This window comes from Podarcis vaucheri (assembly GCF_965113315.1).
Source record: "Podarcis vaucheri genome assembly, chromosome: 3".
Classification (NCBI taxonomy): domain Eukaryota; kingdom Metazoa; phylum Chordata; class Lepidosauria; order Squamata; family Lacertidae; genus Podarcis; species Podarcis vaucheri.
This window is the reverse complement of record NC_138761.1, coordinates 27,779,693-27,799,356: the sequence shown is the minus strand read 5'-3', so window position 1 is coordinate 27,799,356 and position 19,664 is coordinate 27,779,693. Positions and strand designations below refer to the sequence as shown.

Sequence of the window (19,664 nt, the reverse complement as noted above, 5' to 3'; positions counted from 1 at the left end):
TTCATTAAAGTTAAACCCTTTTTCTCTCCCCTTCCCTTAACCACTTACTGATTTAATTCATCTGCACATATATGGCATGGAACCCTAAACTGCTTTAGACACAAAATTGTAACCAGAGCACTTCCAAGGTGGTATTGTTGACAAATAAAGCCCTAAAATTAGCCTTCTTCAGCCTTGGGTCCCCAGCCAGCTTAGCCAATGGTCAAGGAGGATGGGAATGATATTATCATTACTATTATTATCAACATCATTTATGTGTTGCTTCCGATGAAGCATCTCAAAGTGATTCCACTATGCCATATCAGGCAACTGCATATATTAAAAACAAAACTATCAAACCACTTTAAATAGTCACATATATAAAACTTGTTTCAAGTCCAACATAGATACCAACCAGCCTAAAAAGCACCAATTAGGAGGTCTGTTGAAAGGGGGAAATGTTCAACATATGCCAAAAAGACAATAGAAGAAGTGACTGTCTGATGTGGTGGGAGGGAATTCCACAGGGTAGGTGCCACCACACAAATGTCCCGACTCCGACATCATGCAAAACAGATCTCCTGATAAGACGGTATCTGCAGAATGCCCTCTCTGCAGAATGCAGCGTTTGGTTTGGTATATAAGAAAGGAGATGGTATTTTGACCATAATTCAGCAATGTCTGGAGACCCAAAAGTGAAGAGCTCTGTCCTAATTGGATGACCAAGGATTCAATCCTCTGCAATGCAGGAATCTCATCTAAAGCATCCATGACCGATGGCCATCCAACCTCTGCTTAAAAACCTCCAATGGAAGAGAGTCCACAATCTCCCGAGGAAGACTGTTCCACTGTTGAACAGCTCATACCCTCAGAAAGTTCTTCCTGATGTTTAGATGGAGTCTCCTTTCTTGTAAATTGAAGCCTTGGTTCAGGACCAAGGCAGAATACAGCTGAACTATTGCTTTCCTTGATCTGAACCAGGGGTAGGCAGCCTAAGGACCAGGGGCCGGATCCGGCCCAACTGCCTTCTAAATCCGGCCCGCAGACAGTCTGGGAATCGGCGTGTTTTTACATGAGTAGAATGTGTCCTTTTATTTAAAATGCATCTCTGGGTTATTTGTGGGGCATAGGAATTCGTTCATACATATTTTTCAAAATATAGTCCGGCCCACCACATGGTCTGAGGGACAGTGGACCGGCCCACAGCTGAAAAAGGTTGCTGACCCCTGATCTGGACTATGCAACCTAGAAAAGTATTAGCTGTTTTTGCTGTTGCATCATACTGCTGACGCATGTTGAGCTTGTGGTTTGCTAAGACCACTAGATCTCATACATAAACCAATTTCACTCAACAATATCCCAACCCAAAATATTTCAACTCACATAAAAAGGGACCCAAAGCCCTAAGGGAGCACCTTCTCCCATCCCAGCCTGCCCATTCATTGAGACATGCAGGCCAGACCCTCCTGGTGGTCCCATCACCTGAGCGTGTACATCTTGTGGCAACCAGGGGCATCACCTGTACACCTCGTCTCAGGAATTGTGACACCCAATTCCCTCAGCCCAGTGCCTAACTCTATGGTTTGACCCTTGTTTCACCACCAACTACAGCCCATTGCCCAGTACTGAAAGTAATCAGCAGTGGGATCTTCATGAGCTGGTGAGCTCCAAGAGCCAGCTTCCACCCAGTCTAGCCTTGGTCTTGCTGAAACAGAAAATGAAAGGAGACTCTGGATCAAACGAAGCATCCATCTCCAAATAATACTGCTTTTGGACCTCTAGCTGCTTAACCAATAGACCTGTTCTCCAAGGATTTGTTGAATCCTTTTTGAAAGGCACCTAATCTAGGGCCATCAGCGCATCTTGTTGAAGCAAGTTCCACAAGTGGACTCTTTGCTGCAAGAAGAGCTTCTTCAATTCTTCCCACATCCAAGCAAATTCAATGGAAGACTTCTTAGTACAATAAGAGACGGAGAAATAATTCCCTTTTTCCTCCATGCCTTTTGCAATTTTCTAAACCTCTACAAACATGTTTGGGTGCCTTGTTGCTCACGGAGTAAGTGTGAAAATACAAAAGCACTTATAAAGCCAAGCCTTGTTGTTCACACTCAGAGAAATGCTTGCAGATTTCAAGAATCCTTTTTGACTTCGCTATCAAGAAGGTAAGCTCCCATTGTAACATAAGACAACGGATATAAATGACAACTGGAGCTTATACAACCATAAAATCGCACTCTGGAAGATATCTTGGCTCCAGTAGGCTATTTACAAGAACACAATAAAGTTCCGAGAATGGGGAGATTTCATCGGAAGCTTCCAGGAGCAAATTGGAGCACTATTCAGGGGAAATTCCAGAGAGACCACACTGCGGGGAACGGCCTGGTGGAACAGTTGCTGACAAGACGGCTCAGGATTCGACACAGCCAGCACGGCATCTTGAAGAGAGGGTGAAAAAGAGGGATGAAAAATAGGCAGGTAGCCCCAAGGTGGAGGTGGAGGTAGGCGTCTCCTGGGAATTCAGAACAGGCTGTTGGCAGCTATCGCCAGCCTTTCTTGACAACATTGCGCATTACTCCAGAGACTTGTGTGTGAAATCAGTACCTTCGAAAGAAATCCTCATTTAGCAGAAAAGCATCACGTGTGGAAGGTTTCCCAGCACTGCTTTCCACTTGCCATATGGCTAGCTTCGTCCAAATTTGCAGCGAGAGGTGACAAGCACAGCTTCAGTGCTTTGAAAGCAGTGAGAAAAGCTTTCAGTTGGAGCCTCAAACAACTGTGACACCCCCCCCCAAAAAAAAAGCCTTTTCTTTTTGCAAGGTGGTGAAAAACGTGCCATTTGGCCTGATAACCGATTGATTCTTTAGGACCATCCCCAGATCACTGGCAGACGGCAGCATACGTTGGATAAAACTTGACACACCTGCAAGGCCTAGCCAGACATTCAGAACCAATGGGCCACCGATAAGAAGGTGCACCGCTGCTTTTCCCTTGGGGCAGTAAGAATAAGTAGGAGCATTACAAATGAGGCCAGCAACAAAAGGTCTTCAAGGAACTGGTTGGCCAGGCAGACATGCACCTCTCCCAGAGACTCCATTCCGTTCCATCCAGCCTACCACTTTTCCCCACTTTTCTTTTCCAGTGGAACATTTTGTGGTTACTTAACATGTGCAGTCCTTATGAAGATGTTTGGTGGGGGAGGGTGCCCCATAGATCTTTTTTTATGTCCATGTGTACTTTTACAAACCTGATTTTCTGGAGGATGCTAAGGCTGCCCTTTCTTTTTCACTTCATGGCCCCATTTAGGCTCCATTTGAGTCTGCACTCTCCGCCTCTTTGTGGCAGCGATCCCAATTAATCAATGCTCAGCCTGTGACACAGGTGTCAGAGGCGACAAAGACACTGGGGACAGGAGTCGGTGTGTCTGGATGGCGCATCCATAGATCAAGTGATGGTCAAGCCAGCCAGTCCTACAACTCTCTTTGCCATCATACAGCAAGGCTACTGTGTTGACTGCTCTTTGGTTCTTCAAACTAGAAGCAAAAAAAATGTATCACGCAATATTCTGTATATCAGAAGAATCCTACTGGGTCAGACCAAAGGCTTTCTCCTATTTCTCCTAATGCATAGCCAGATGCTTCTGGAAGCCCAGCTTAGGGCATAAGGCAAGTGCTCTCCCCTCTGCCACCCACTGTCCACTGCCCTGTTTCGTTTCTATTGCAGACTTCTAGAATAGCCTTCTTCAACTCAAATGCTGCTGGAGTGCAAATCCCACCATCCCTCTGACCATTAGCCATGTTGGCTGGGGCTGATAGTTCTCATCCGAAACATCTGGGTGGCCCCAGGTGTGGGGAAGGCTGTTCCAGGGAAATGTTTCCTTTGGTGTCCCTCTGGTGTTTAACTCGGGTGCTGATACTGTCTGTGGTTGCAAAGCACCAATCGCTGACAAAATACAATAACCTTTTGGATTAGAGGACCAACTGAATTTCCCTTGAAGGTAGCAGTGGCACGCTCTATATTTTCAAGGATGTGCATTGAGGATTCTTCCTATTAACTGTGCCTGTGGAAGATGTCTCTCACTGCCACATGAAGGGAAATATTCTTAAACTGCACAGCAAGTGCTTTGACCTGCTCTTTTTCCTTCTCTTCCCTCATTATTTCTGCTAATTACTGATGGTGTTAATTTTTGCATGTAAGCTTTCTTCCCACTTTTCTCACAGCCTCGTTTCCTTTCTCTCTGTGTGCGTGTGTGTGCTTGGTTTAAAAGGGGAGGGGAGTCACAATAATCCTCTGTTTATTTCAGCACACTCTCTTGGCAAATAAATTATTGTAACATCACAAATTCAATTCTAGGAGTTCGCAGGAGGCACATCAGGAGGAAGAGCGAGCCAACTTTGGTTGCTCCAGAACTTTGCAGCTTCCCCCGTCCTCTCAAATGAATGCCATGCAAAACTAAAGGAATTTGGCTCCAAAAACGGATTTCATTCAGGCATCTGACACATTTATTCAACATTGCCTGCAAGGGATGTAAGAAAGCAACGTTTTCCATTCTGCCCTGTATACAGTATATCACACACAGCGGTGCTTCTGTTCCCCTGCAGTTCACCTTCCACCCAGAACTCATCTTGTTGTGCAAAATTATGTGTGGGATCAAACTATGTTTTACTTAGAGCAGACGCACTGAAATTAATGAACATGACCAAGTTAGGTCCATTAATTTTTTTCCCAAAAAATATTTATTCATTTTATAACACAACTAAACAACACAAACAGAAAAACAAACAATACAAACAAATTGTTCTCTTATCCTTATTTTTTCTAAACATTGTTAGGTGAACTTCCCCAAGTCCCCCCTATCTGATTTTCATTTTACCTCATCTTTAACAGTTTCTTTATCACACATACTTTTACCATTAAAATCTTCACATTTTATCACTTACAAATAATACTATTTTAAAATACACTATCTTCTACTTCTAACCCTACAGCCTATATCCACTTCCAAAGGTATTCTAAGATTTAAATATTAACATATTTTTTTCTTTAAACTTCTTCCAATCTTCTTCCACCGTCTCTTCTCTCTGGTCAGTTCGGCAAGTTCCATATAGTCCAAAGTTAGGTCCATTAATTTCAATGGGTCCACTATGAGTAAAATTTAGTTTCCACCAAATGGATGCCTATTGGGGAGACCCATTCATCCAGCTGGGGAAAACTGTCAGAACAAAGGTATTTTCCATCGTTTCTAAAAAGTGAAGGGAGTGGGCTGTTTCACAGAACTCAAAGCTATGTTCTTCTTTTCTTTTTCATAATTTTCATAATATTCCAAACCCTGTTCTGAGTTATCATAGAGCAAACTTCTGAGATCTTTGGTTCTTCAATGAGACCCTCTCTCACAGACTGCAGTGACCTCCTGCATACATAACAGATGAGGTGCTCTCTCCCGGCTCATCCACAATTGTCCTGTCCTTTCCATGTCCAAGAGGTTTTTATTTCGTCCTGCTGAATCAAAACACTCATCAATCAGGTTTTCTGCAGATTGACATTTGTTCCAATTCAGTGGTAATCAGTGAGTTTTCCTGGGGAAAGTGGTGGGGCAAATGAAACATCTCTTGGAACTGTGCCTTAAAAAAAGCAAAGGACAATCAGAAATGTGGAGCCCTCAGTTATAGCCCACCTTTCCTCTAAAGAGCTCAAAGTTTCCCACCTTCTATCCCCATAGCCACCCTGCAATGCAGGCAAAAGTGAGGAACACTGCCCCAAGGTTAGCGAGTGAGCTTCATGGCAAAGTGGGGATCTGAATCTGAATCGCCTCAGTTTGAGTCCTACACCAGGGATGGAGAACCTATGGCCCTCAAGGAGATGTTGAATTCCAATTCCCATCAGCCACAGGCCAGAATGACCCAATGGGCAGCGAATGCTGGGAGTTGTGGTCCAGCAACATCTCAAAGGCCACCAGTTCCCCATCTCCATCGTACACACTAACCCACAGATAGGAAACCTGTGGTCCTCCAGACGTTCATTTGTTTATTTAAGGCATTTTTAAAAGGTAAAGGTAAAGGACCCCTGACGGTTAAGTCCAGTCATGAACAACTCTGGGGTTGCGGCACTCATCTTGCTTTATTGGCCGAGGGAGCCGACGTTTGTCCACAGTTTTTCCAGGTCATGTGGCCAGCATGACTAAGCCGCTTCTGGAGAAACCAGAGCAGCGCATGGAAACGCCATTTACCTTCCCACCAGAGTGGTACCTATTTATCTACTTGCACTTTGACGTGCTTTCGAACTGCTAGGTTGGCAGGAGCTGGGACTGAGCAACGGGAGCTCACCCCGTCGCGGGGATTCGAACCGCCGACCTTCTGATCAGCAAGCCCTAGGCTCAGTGGTTTAGACCACAGCGCCACCCACGCCATAAGCATTTACATACCACTTAATCATTAGCATGTTTTGCGATTCCCACCATGCTGTGCCCTAGCCAGCAGGGCCAATGGTTGGGGATGCTTTGAAAACAACCAGGAAGTAACTTCATTTACAGAAGGCATAAAGGAAGAGAGGCAAGAAGAGGTGTCTTCAGTCACTCCTGATAACATCCCCGACGGCCTTAGCTGTGCTGGATAGTAAATGTCACATCTCATGTCAGATCTTGCCTGGATAGATTATCCCCGAAGACTTGGGTCTGCCTCCGAAACTAACATTAGCAGCTGCATGCTTTAGGTTAACCCTTCACCTGCCTCACAGCTGCTGTCGCTTTGCCCTGAGCCAAACCTTTTAAAGGAGGGGTGACTGGCTTCAGAGCACATCGGGCAAGAGTGCTGCAGGATAGATAGAGAAAGAATAGAGTGGAGAACATCTGTGCATGTTTGTCCTTCCATAGGACATTGTAAGGATGTCCCAGAGCAAGTGGCATGGCTGATTTGAAAGGACAATATTGCAGCACAGCTTTGCAGAGAATACAAAACAGGGTACATCCCAGCCAAAGCGAAGCCCTTGGGAGTCCTACTGGTTTCAGTGGGTGAGATATAAGTAACTGCTTGAAACATCTGGGAGTTAGCATGACTTGGATCGTGCCACCAGTAGCCAAACTCACAATGAAATCTAAAATCACTGGGGCAGGGGAAGGTGCTCATGAAGTAGGTCAGCCATCCCAAACCCTGGCATACCTGTCAACTGTGTTGGGGGGGGACACCCCATTTTTTTTCTCACATGAAGATGGCGGCCAAAATGGCCACCAATATATCACACGATTTCAGACCACACTCTTGCCTTGAAAAAAGTGCTTGGGGGAGCAGCAATCTTGTGCAGCACCCCAAAATGCACAAAAGTGCTTTGGGGGGGCTGCAGTCTCAGACAGGACACGTGACTCATGTGGGAGTGTGGCCCTGGAAAATGGCATCCTAGTTTGGGGCCACTTCGTATTGGAGGGCATGCCCCAGCCAGCACGGTTAGCTGAAACAGCTGGCGGTTCCATTGGTGTGGTGTAATGGTTGGTGTATTGGACTAGGACCAGGGAGACCAGGGTCTGAATCCCCACTCAGCCATGAAGCTGACTGGGTGGCCTTGGGTCAGTCACTCACTCTCAGCCTAACCTACCTGTCAGGGAACTGACATCAGAGCGAAAGGAGAAGGAGAGGCTCCCCGATTCTGCAGGAGAAGGTACCAACACCAGGGGGAGACGCAGCTTGGTAGAGGGGGAAGGAAATCGGATTAACACCAGGGATCCAGGAGGGCATATGGGGGAAGCGGAGGCAGAGCTCCGGGATTCTTCCCTGGACATCAGTAAGGAGAGCACTGGTCCTCCACTGCCCACGCCCTCCCTGCGCAGAAGACTACCGCGCAGTGAGAGGCGGAGACGACTGGGAGTCAAACAGCTTTTATGCTGGAAAAGGTTTAAGAAACACCCACAGACAGATTATGCTAGCGACTGAGGCAGCCACGCTGAGATGGGCTGTGCAGTCAGGACGGTTTAACCCAGGCAATTAAGCTCCCTAACGGGGACAGTTTACGCACGAGTAACTCAAACCCATTACACTACCTCACAGGGTTGTTGTGCGGATAAAGTGGGGAGAAGAACGATGTGCACCACTCTGAGATCCTTGGTAGAAATGTTGGGTGTAAATGTAGGAAAGGGAGGGATGGAGGGAGCTTAAAACGGCAAGTGTGTTTATGTGTAAGCCACCCAGAGTGGCTGGGGAACCCAGTCAGATGGGTGGAGTAGAAATAACAACAACAACAATAATTACAATAATAATAATCAACACAAGAATAGCCCTGCTCTATCAGGCAAAGGCCCATCTATTCCAGTATTCTGTCCTCACAGGATGTTACGTTTAGCCTGTTGAGCCTGGAAAAGAAGAGGAGACTGAGAGGAGATATGATAGCCATCTTCAAATATCTTAAGGGCTGTCACATGGAAGAGGGAGCATGCTTGCTTTCTCCTGCTCTGGAGGGTAGGATTCAGACCAATGGCTTCAAGTTACAAGAAAGGAGATTCCGACTAATCAGGAAAAAGTTTCTGACAGTCAGAGCTGTTCGGCAGTGGAACAGTCTCCCTCAGGAAGTTGTGGACTCTCCTTCCTTGGAGGTTTTTAAGCAGATGGCCATCTGTCATGGACGCTTTAGCTGAGATTCCTGCATTGCAGGGGGTTGGACTAGATGACCCTTGGTCAACTCTATGATTCTGTGATTCACATTGACTAGCAAGCTGCCAATGGGAAAGCCAGAAGAGAGGTTAGGGTTGCAGTTTACTCACCATGAAGTTCACCAAGTGCTTTTGGGCAAGGTGCCATTTATTCCCCTGCCGTGTGATCTCCTGAAAAACCAGTAATATCTGATCCAGGCACAAGTACGCAGGCAGTCTAAAATACTGCACGTTAGGCCTGACTGGCTCTGAAGGAGGCTTCCATGGTCTGGTGGTTTCAAGTCTTGGTGACCTGAATTATTTTATGCATTAACCTCTGAGACCACTGTGGAATTATAAGAGGTGAAAGCAAGTTCACACTTCTGCCCGTCTTTGTTTCCAGTGGTCATTGATAGTGCAAGCTATCTTGCACCTGCTGTGAAAATAAATAGGGTCAATATGGTAATACGCACTTTTGTGTGTGTGTACCTATTTTCCCTTGATAGACTGAAACAAAGCTAAAGCACTTTCCCCCACTCTCTTGCATATATAAGCATCTTTTCATTCACAAGATCGCCACTGCCCCTCCCCAAATAAAAGGCAGCATGAAAGAAATGCAAAATAAAATAAAATAAATAGCTGAGTTTATATTATACTAGGCCAATTTACTCCAGTAACTGCACTGATTTACCTCTGCTTCTCATAAAACATTATTTCCACTTGGGTACAGATATCTAAGTTTGTATATGCTTTGCTTTCTGTGCCGTCCGGGCAGCTCACAGGGGAAAGCATTCGAAAGAAGGAAAGACCAAACTAAGTTTCAGAAAAAGAGGCTACTTTTCCAGACCAGTAATAAGACTTATGTTGAGTTGGTTAGCTTTCCAGTTAGTCCTAGCTAAGGATGCTTGAGGAATTATGAAATTCAGAGCAAACTGACAGGATCTGAGCTACCAGGACTGAAGTGTGGACCAGAACATAGTTATCCATCAGATTTTGCTCTACAATTTCTAAATGCAAATGTTAATGCAGTTTTTTGCAGGAACAATATGGGACAGACTAATGAATAATGGTTCATAACCAGAGCTGGCTTACCACAGTTTGCAGTCGCTGAGGTAATACACATTGCCATATAATGAAGGGGACCTTCATAAATCCATTATGTCTAGAATAAAAGGCCACAAAAGGGACACAGCCAGAAATAAACATTTTCAACCTGAAGCACTTTGCAGACTATGTCAAGACTTCATCAAACCTTTGGGGAAATCTTTGGGGAAATAAGAAGAGGTTCATGTATCTGCTTTTCATGTATCTGCTTTTTACTTGGGTAAAGCTTCAGTGGTGGTTGTCTCAACTTGATGAATTTTAGCAATACCAGAAGTTCAACATGTGATTTTCCCAGTTCCTCTTGATGGGCCCAGTACCTCAAACCCATTAGAGAAGCCCATTAGGTCCAGCTTGCTGACTCAGGTACATTCCACTTTTCCATCTTTATTGGTAATCTACAGACCTTCAAATTCCAGGAAACAAAGATGAAATTCCACACAAGGAGGGATAAAAACAAAATAAAATAGAACAACACAAGTATTCTCTTTACAATTAATTTGTTTACAACCATAGGAGCCCACTCCTAGGGGTTCAGGTCCCTTTAAAGGTAAAGGTACCCCTGAGCGTTAGGTCCAGTTGCAGACAACTCTGGGGTTGTGGTGCTCATCTCGCTTTATAGGCCGAGGGAGCCGGCGTTTGTCCGCAGACAGCTTCCAGGTCATGTGGCCAGTATGACTCAGCCGCTTCTGGTGAACCAGAGCAGCCTTTACCCCCTAAAATATTTGAGGGGGTCAGGGGCCCCAAAGTTGATGGGCATTGCTTTTCCAATGATGTGGTGTGCCATGTCGTGTGATCAGGCAGGGTGGGGCTTACCTGGGCCACACACACACCCAATATTTTATTCAAGTTGGCATCCCTGCTAACTTGAAACTTTTCAGCTGACTTGGTTAGTTATTGTGTGTTCATAACCAGAGCTGGCTTACCACAGTTTGCAGTCGCTGAGGTAATACACATTGCCATATAATGAAGGGGACCTTCATAAATCCATTATGTCTAGAATAAAAGGCCACATCTGCCCCATATATGTAAAGCACTGTGATACCACTTTAACAGCCATGGCTCCCCACCCCCCACCCCACAAAGAATCTGGGGAACTGTAGTTTGTTAAAAGTGAATTTTAAAAATCATAAGTTGGCAGTCATACCAGTATTTATTTCAGTCAACAACCAGTTGAGAGCAGCCATACCAGTGCACATTATTTTGAGTCCAGTTTTCATATCAAAACAGTGGTATAAAACCCACCCTTTCTCCTAAGTTATAATTTAAATGCAGGGACCTGTTTTTAACAAAACAAAAAAAAGCATCAATAGCTCTTAAGTCTTTGCTCTTGCACTCACTTTAAAGTCAAGTAAAGAAAAGAAAAAAAATCTCCTGCTTTCGATTCTCAAACGTCTTAGGACTCTTCCATCAGACAAACATGTTGGAAAGACTAGCAGCAAAAACACCATGGCTTTTGAGGGGAGAAAGAGGAATTGTTTTTAAAGTCAAATTATGCTAGAACGCTCTTAATAAGGAGCTGAGTTTCCGTCAACAAACAATCTTGCAAAGGATGCTGTGAAATTCTGCCCATCTCTTCTCTGCCCCCGCCCCCGCTGCTTTGCTTATTAATGGATCCCCTCGGGTGCTATATGCTCTTCGTACACATAGTTTGAAAAGAAATAACATTTTTGACTTTTAAAAGCTCTACACAGAAAGTGGTTAAGAACCCCCTATCTCTCTGTGAATTTCAATGGAATACAGTCCAGCCTTCTCACTAGTTCGGCTAATACATTAGGCTCTGGGTGGACAACATTTTGAACACAAGTGCTATCAATGTGCAGCAGAGACGGGCTGAAGAGTGGGATGCTCTCCCCAGGGAGGCTCGCCGGGTTCCTTCATTACATACCTTTAGGTGCCAGGCGAAAACAGGCCTTTATCTGATTAACATTCTATGGCCTTTTCATACCCTCCAACATTTCTCCAATGAAAATAGGGACAACCTATTCTACATCAGGAAGCTTCTCCTGTGTTTGGTCTCGTGGCACACATAGATAGCATATACACATACAGTGGTACCTCAGGTTAAGTATTTAATTCGTTCCAGAGGTCCGTTCTTAACCTGAAACTGTTCTTAACCTGAAGCACCACTCTAGCTAATGGGGCCTCCTACCGCTGCTGCGCCGCCGGAGCCCAATTTGTATTCTCATCCTGAAGCAAAGTTCTTAACCTGAAGCACTATTTCTGGGTTAGCGGAGTCTGTAACCTGAAGCGTATGTAACCTGAAGCGTATGTAACCTGAAGCGTATGTAACCCGAGGTACCACTGTACACATCTGTCACCTTGAGCCAATTACAACCTCTCTGTCTAACCTACCTCAACAGATTGTTGTAAAGATACTATGTGTGAGGGAAAGGATCATGTACAATGCCTTCCACAGATAAATGGAATGAAATTAATTTGTAGCTATAAGCTGCCTTGAGTCCCTGTCAGGGGAAAAGGCGTAATAATAATAATAATAATAATAATAATAATAATAATAATAGCAGGAGGAGGAGGAACTGTGAGAACGATCAGAGACATACCAAAGAGTCAATTTTGTTGAACTCAGTTTTGAGTACAAATGCTGAGGACTGCAGTGTAAGGCTGCACAGTCTTTACCCAGTTACCTGGGAGTAAGCTCCACTGAATACAGTGGGACTTCTGAATCAACCGTGTAAGGTTCCATTTACAAGAAAGGAATCAACACACTGACACAGGCTTGCTGCTTCTTTCAAAGAACTGCAAAACTTGAATTCTTGAGCAATTTCAAAACCCTTTAAACACTCATCTTCTTGGTTATCTTGGTTGGTTCAGTGATGGTTATCTAAGCCATCATTGAACAGAAAAGAGCAAATGCCCCCAATTAGTTTTCTATTAGTTCAGGGCAAACTAGGGCAGAGTCATTAACAGGGTGTTTCCAGAGAGTCATGATTTAGCAGCACCCAGCCATTGAAATACTGCCAGAAGTGGAATCGTGTCTCTACTTCCAGACTTCCAATCTTGAGGAATGGGGAACCTCCGGCCCAGGGCCCAAATATGGCCCTCCAGACCTCTCTTTATATGAACCAGAAGGTTTCCCATCCTTGCGAGAATAGGATGCTGGACAAGATGGGCATTTGCCTTGTATTATTGTCCTATTGCTGCCTTTCAGGCTCTCCTGGTGAAGGAGAGTCTCTATGATCACTTCCTGGCTGGGAGAGGGGGAGAGACAAGGTGGTAGGAATTAGTGCAGTACAAACCTCCTTCTCAACTTTCCTCTCCCTCTTGATAAGCAACAGTGACCCCCCCTGCCCGGAAGCCAGTACTGCACCCCACCCTGCCCTTACAAGCCAATTTTGCTGTTAGGGTTAGTTACTTTGTTGGTTGATTGTCTGTTGTTGTTTGAGCTGATTGAAATGCACATCAAGGTGGGTTGCCATATGTCCAGAATACTGTGTCCACGTGGAAATTGGGAAAATCTGGGCGTATGGCAGTCCATACAAATAGCTCAAAATTGGCAATTTTATTAGCAATTTAGCCCCAAAAGCTCAACAACTTTTCTGTCCGGATTTTCACTGTTTGAAATATGGCAACCCTACTCGTCAATAAATAATGTGAACCAAGAAGCCAGCAAATAAAATAGTCTGCCTATATCTATTGGTTTAAACAAAAACACTTTGCTGCCACATCCTTGTGGAAGTGTGTGTCTTCTCATCTACAGTCCTGGTGATGGTCTCCTCAAGTGCATCTCCCCAGGTCTCTTTCAGTTCTTGTTCAATCCACCAGGCGCTAGCTAGACAACTCTGCATGCACATCATAAATAATGAAACAGACCTTGAAAATATAATATGACTTTTTATAGCTACCGTGTGATCCATAAACTCAAATAAAAACAACCTCAGAAAAATAGAGCTGAAAAATCCATTATCAAATTCATGCTTCTTGCTCAGCTATAATCCCTACAAGGGAGGGGGGTGGAAATTAATAATAATAGCAACCCATGCTATAAATTTGTATCCTGGCTGCATGGAATCTGATAAAAAAATGTAAGAGGCTTAACAATCCCAAACTGAATTTTTTTCTCCATATAAATGCCTAACCTGGTCTCAAGAATGTATATGAGAAGGAGACTTCATTCCAGATGCATGGATGAGATCAAATGAGCCAAAGAATATCAACATACTCTCGCATCTGAGAGTCGGAAGATCAAAGTTTGCGCCAAAACACAATGGAAATCAGATGGCAAGCTTCTCTGCTTGTGCAAACGCTGCATAGATTTTCATTACAAAGAGGCCCAGGCTTGGCAATGGAAGCATGCGAATGTAAATATATGTGGATTCCATAGTAAAGGTGACAATGATATTAGAGGTAATGCTAAATACACATCCCATAAATGTAAGCCGCTATACTGAGAAAAGCACAGGTTGTATCATCAACGGGACAATTGGTGGGCTTGATGTTCGGCTCTCATCGCCAGATTGATTCAAAGCCCTGATGGAAGGAGGTGAGTGCTCACAGCATAGCATCTACCATCATAAGATTGCAGAAACAAGAGAATACCTGCTCTATAAACATACAGTGGTACCTCGGGTTAAGAACTTAATTTGTTCTGGAGGTCTGTTCTTAACCTGAAACTGTTCTTAACCTGAGGTACCACTTTACCTAATGGGGCCTCCCGCTGCCACTGCGCCGCCGGCGTGCGATTTCTATTCTCATCCTGAAGCAAAGTTCTTAACCCGAGGTACTATTTCTGGGTTAGCGGAGTCTGTAACCTGAAGTGTCTGTAACCCAAGGTACCACTGTATAGGCTTGTCTCCTACACTGCACAAGCACAGTTCCACTCACCCTGTAAGACTGTTCCTTCTCTTTGCAAACCCCCCCCCCCAAAAAAAAATCTGCTCTTGGGGGATCCTCCAACCCTTTGGAACAGATTTTGAGGACGCAGAGGGGAGGGGAGGCAGAAGTTCCATTGTACAGGCAGAAATCTGTCGTGTGAGTGGAACGGCAGTGTTGGATGAGACCTATATGTTTTATACTGGATTAACATCAGGGGCTCCCATGCACACATGCTAGAATCCTGAGACGTATAATTTGAGAAGGATATTGAGAATTTTCCATTAAATATTCCTACTTTCCCAGATCTGCTGTACCCAGAGTTCTCTATCCAAATACATATTGTTGCCTGAGGTAGGGAGAAGGAAGAAACTCTGCTCAATTTGAAGTTTAATACAAATAAATGTATAAACACTTTCAAAAACAATACATGATCCACAACGCAGCTACCCATTAACATTCATATGCCTCCTATTTTGTGAGGCAGTACTTCAACCAAAAAAGTACACATAAATGTGTATATTGGGGGAAATGTGCATCAACTTGTAGCGTGTTGTGTGGTTTTCTTCTTACGTAGTTTTGTGAAGTGTTATTGTACACTTCTTAAAAACACTTTTGCAAAAAGAGGTGTAGAAAAAGTTTAATAAATGAATGAATGAATGAATATTAGTGAAAATAACATATAGAAATGCATTAAATTCCTTGAAACAATTGGAATCCAAAACACATTAAAATGCCCCTGAAGTTTCATAGAGATTCATTTCTTTAAAAATAAAATAAAATCTTAAACTAATGTGGATATGCAGAGAAATTAACTTAATATTGGAAAAATGAGAAACGGGGGGGGGGGGACGACCAAAAATGGCAGACTCGCCCATCCCTATTTCAGACTCAGAAGTTCATCAATAAAGCTAGCATTTCTACTGATTTACAGCTTCAAGCATTTTTGACTGTAGCATGGATCCCCTCTTACATAGATTAGCAATAGCAAATGTTGATATTTAATGCTCCACCCACTTTTGCTTCTGGCCCCGCCCATCATGGGTATGTGACCTCCTGGAAGCTTGCCCAGATGGGAATGATGTGGCTCCATTCCTGATCTACAGGGTCCTTTTACTACAGCTCATTTAAATACTAGAGCCTAAATGTTTCCGAGACACGATGATGGCTATTATCTGTAAATTCCTCTGATCCTTTCTGGATGAGGCCTCCTTTGTACTGCCTTCCTCCAAGAAGGCAAAGCTCAGCATGGCCGGTCATGGCCTCTCGCTGAAAATATGGTGCATTTGTTCATGACAACAAAAGCTCCCAGTAGGGCCAATGGACAGCAACAGTTCCCAGAAAATAATAATGAAAACCCAGTAACTAAGAGCCTTCAATTGCACAAATGCTAAAAAGGTAGGAGAACAGAAAGCAGCAGGCCCCTAAAAGCCATCTGCCACCTTGGCCTGCCCGTTCGTCCGCTTCCCCCCAGCAGCGTTTTATATGAGGGATGATGTCTCTGTATTGCAAGCAAGTCATTCGCAGAGTCACTTCTTCCAACATGTGCCCTGGCTCTGTGAAGACAAGTGGGATTGCCCTCTGCATTATCTGCTTGCACATTTCTCAGTTCTGAGGCACCAATCAGATATTCTTCCAAAGTGACCTGAAGCTCTACAGACACAGAGATGCCAGTGCTACTTTCAGGCAATTAAGCAAAACAAACACAAACTATTGTTATCTGGTTAAGATCTTCAGTATAGCTGTCTGCAAAGGGTGTACTGGAGATGCTGAGATGAAAGTGATGCAGCTCTCAGAAAGGGGACGGGATGTTTTGAATGTTACTTATGGATGCAGGAGAGACTTTGAAAGGAACGTTCTAATGTTACCATAGAAAGGAGCATTCTGAAATAGCATAACTTATTCGTAATAATAATAATAATAATATATTTATAACTTGCCCATCTGACTGGGTTTCCCCAGCCACTCTGGGCAGCTTCCAACAGAATATATTGAAAACATGATAAAACATCAGACATCAACCATTAAAAACTTCCCTAAACATGGCTGCCTTCAGATTTAGAAGACATCTGAAGTCAGATAGTTGTTTATTTCCTTGACATCTGATGGGAAGCCGTTCCACAGGGCGGGCGCCACTACTGAGACCATCTGCCTGGTTCCCTGTAACCTCACTTCTTGCAGTGAGGGAACCACCAGAAGGCCCTCAGAGCTGGACCTTCCAGCAACTGAATGGTAAGCTCAGAATGTTGCTTTTGAAGTCTCTCCTACATCCATGAGTAAGAATGAAAACAATGAAATGTAGGTCATAGCATTGGCAGTGGTGTAGGGGAAGAGGGGAGCAGAAGAGAGCCGCTCTGGGACCACGGTAATAATAGCACCACTTCATTGTGCCTTGGTCAGACCACACCTCAAGTACTGCGCCCTGTTCTGGGCACCACAATTTAAGAAGGCTATTGACAAGCTGGAACGTGTACAGAGGAGAGCAGCCAAGATGATCAAGGGTGTGGAAACCAAGCCTTGTGAGGAACAATTGAGGGAGTTGGGTATGTTTAGCTGTGATAAGAGGAGACATGATAACCATCTTCAAATATCTAAAGGGCTGTCACATGGAAGATGGAGCAAGCTTGTTTTCTCCTGTTCTGAAGGATAGGAACCAAACCAATGGCTCCAAGTTACAATAAAGAAGATTCCGACTAAACATCAGGAAGAACTTTCTGGTGGTAAGATCTGTTCAACAGTGGAAAGGACTTCCTTGGAAGGTTGTGGACTCTCCTTCATTGGAGTTTTTTAAAGCAGAGGTTGGGTGGCCACCTGTCATGGATGCTTTAGCTGAGATTCCTGCATTGCAAGGAGTTGGATTAGATGACCCTTGGAGTCCCTTCCAACTCTACAGTTCAATGATTCTATGATATAGATAATGCTTGAGGTAGTGAGTGGTTATAGTGACTGTATGGAATGGATGGTGAGATGAAGTAACAGAATGAATGTTATGTTTTTTGAAACAAATGATTAAAATGACCACAGCCACTGCTAAGATCCAACGACAGGCTTCCTCAACCTTGGCTCTCCAGATGTTTTTGGCCTACAACTCCCATGATCCCTAGCTAGCAGGACCAGTGGTCAGGGATGATGGGAACTGTAGTCTCAAAACATCTGGAAGGCCGAGGTTGAGGAAACCTGTTCAATGATGTCAAGAAATGCAGTGGTGTCATGAGTAGAAATGGAAGAAAGCATCAGTATTCATATTTGTCACATACAGTGCTGCTTCTGTTCTGCTACAGTTCATCTTCTGACAAAACTGTGCCATTCATCTAACTGTCCATTATGTTAAGTTTTTACACCGTTCTTTATGTACTTAATTACATTATTCCACCCCATTCAGTTCAGTGCAAAGAAAATGCAATGCACTGGGGGGGGGGGCTTAATCAATTACATATCGTTAGCAAACTGAAAACAGCAACAACAGTGAATGTTGACTGTATTTGCTTGCTTGGTTTCTGTTCTTTGTGGGATAAACCCAGCCTCATATGACAAACATGCTTAACTCTAATTAATGCATGAAGGAGTTAAGACAATAGAGTAAGGTGTCCTGTCAGGCTTAGCTAGGTCACACCCCCTCACCTTGGAAGGAAGTGTTACCAAATTCTTTGTTCTCTCATTTCTTCCGCCATGTTAACCTGACCAGTACAGGTGTCTAAGACGGATGCTCCAAGATTAGACTGTGGGGCTTTAGCAAGCCACCTTTGTGTTTCTATACAAATAATTTAGAAATGTTTACCACTTTGAAATTAACCAAAGTTTTGCTGCTTGTCTTTTCGTATTATTATTATTATTATTATTATTATTATTATTATTATTATTATTATTACTGCTGCTGCTGTGTGGAAAAGACCATGAATCTGACTTTGAAGTGTTTGTAGGTAAAGCAGTTTTAACTTACCAAATGTGTTGCCTTGTTCTACTCTAAGGGACGTGGGTGACTTATAAGGGCCTATTTTAAAAGTAACAACAGTTTGCTTTGCTGCATGTTTTGTGATTTTAAATCTCTGCTGGGACTCTCTCACCAAATAGTACTCCTCCCCCTCCCCCCCCCCGGTTATTCTTTTACCAAATTGTTAAAACAAATAGGGCAAACAGTCAAACATCAGCAATTTCCACTTCCATTTCTGTTTGGCAGAATCCTCTACATCCCTAGTCAAGTGTCCTCAGAGGTGCTAAGGCCACCAGACTGCAATTTGTACATAGGTGATAGGTGATGATAGATAGATAGATAGATAGATAGATAGATAGATAGATAGATATTCAGGAGAAGAAGAAGAGGAGGAGGAGGAGTTTGGATTTGATATCCCGCCTTTCACTCCCCTTCGGGAGTCTCAAAGCGGCTAACATTCTCCTTTCCCTTCCTCCCCCACAACAAACACTCTGTGAGGTGAGTGGGGCTGAGAGACTTCAAAGAAGTGTGACTAGCCCAAGTTCACCCAGCAGCTGCATGTGGAGGAGCGGAGACGCGAACCCAGTTCCCCAAATTACGAGACTATCGCTCTTAACCACTACACCACACTGGACAAAGTTTAAGTACAACTCCAACAAAATATTGACCATTACAGGTTGGTAAACTTTGCTTCTAACAATTCCTTCTTTTGTCAAGACGAACTGAGATCCACAAAACAACAATAGTTATTGGTCAGAAATCCTAAGGGGAAGATTCAAGAAACACAAACACATATAATGCTCAACAGCACGTTCCACCTCGAAATCCATTGGTGCAAATTTTGATTTTTCTTATTGGTTCTGAACTGCCATCTCCAGCTGCTTAAAATAACAGGCTTTTCTGGCAATAAGCTTCCTTTCTTTTAATAAATCTTTCTTTTGCTTTTGTTTTGGAGAGGGGTAAAGTCAGGTTTTTTTAATTTTTTAAACCCTCTGTTTCCTTATGCAATTGACTTCTGTTTTAGCTGTGGTCTTATGCTGTCTTTTGTGCGGCTCATTTTCTGTTGCAATAGGATTGTTATGGTTTGGAGGGAGAGCAGCGTTCCAGCTCTTTCACCATCTCTGGGTAAAAAATAATCAATTTTCCTCCTCCCACTTTGTGTTTAATGTCCTGGCTGCAATCCAGATGATCAGCGCAGCAGGTCTAAGCGGG

At 43.8% G+C, this 19,664-nt stretch overlaps 2 long non-coding RNA genes across 3 annotated transcripts in view; both read right to left on the bottom strand.

The window, feature by feature from the left end:
* LOC309529784 overlaps nucleotides 1-19,664 on the bottom strand; it is a 760,251-nt gene that overhangs the window by 719,162 nt on the left and 21,425 nt on the right. The gene's annotated exons all lie outside the window — the stretch shown is intronic.
* Nucleotides 5,275-10,045, bottom strand: LOC309529797. The gene is made up of 3 exons (XR_014218468.1): nucleotides 9,908-10,045; nucleotides 8,720-9,023; nucleotides 5,275-5,597 (listed from the first exon to the last, which is right to left on the bottom strand). It is a non-coding gene; the product is annotated as an uncharacterized lncRNA (long non-coding RNA).